Source organism: Plasmopara halstedii (assembly GCF_900000015.1).
Source record: "Plasmopara halstedii genome assembly, contig: Scaffold_525, whole genome shotgun sequence".
Classification (NCBI taxonomy): domain Eukaryota; phylum Oomycota; class Peronosporomycetes; order Peronosporales; family Peronosporaceae; genus Plasmopara; species Plasmopara halstedii.
The window spans coordinates 229,335-229,704 of record NW_020187445.1 but is presented as its reverse complement, the minus strand read 5'-3'; positions in this window follow the sequence as shown (position 1 = coordinate 229,704).

Genomic DNA, 370 nt, shown 5'->3' with positions numbered 1-370 from the left:
GCACCGCTCTTGAATTATTTTGACGAAATTGACTGGTACAATGCTATTATCCGCTCCATTATCAGGACACAAGGAGACTTCCAAAGCTCCATTGATCAGCACTGAATTCTCATCCGACGCATCGTCTTCTTTGACAATAGATCCATCAAGAGGACCCTCTTCCATGACATCATATTTCACCGCCACTCGCTTCACTTGCCTTCTTCAACAGTGCTTCGCGTTCTTCGGGTGTCGCCACTGGACAATCTCGAACCCAATGACTTCCTTAACAGTGTAGGCAACCGTGGCGAGGTCCGGATCCACTTCCACTCACGTTTCCCCTACGAGCGCTTGCATCTGAAGGTCACGCCACCTGGTCAGACGTCGAAGG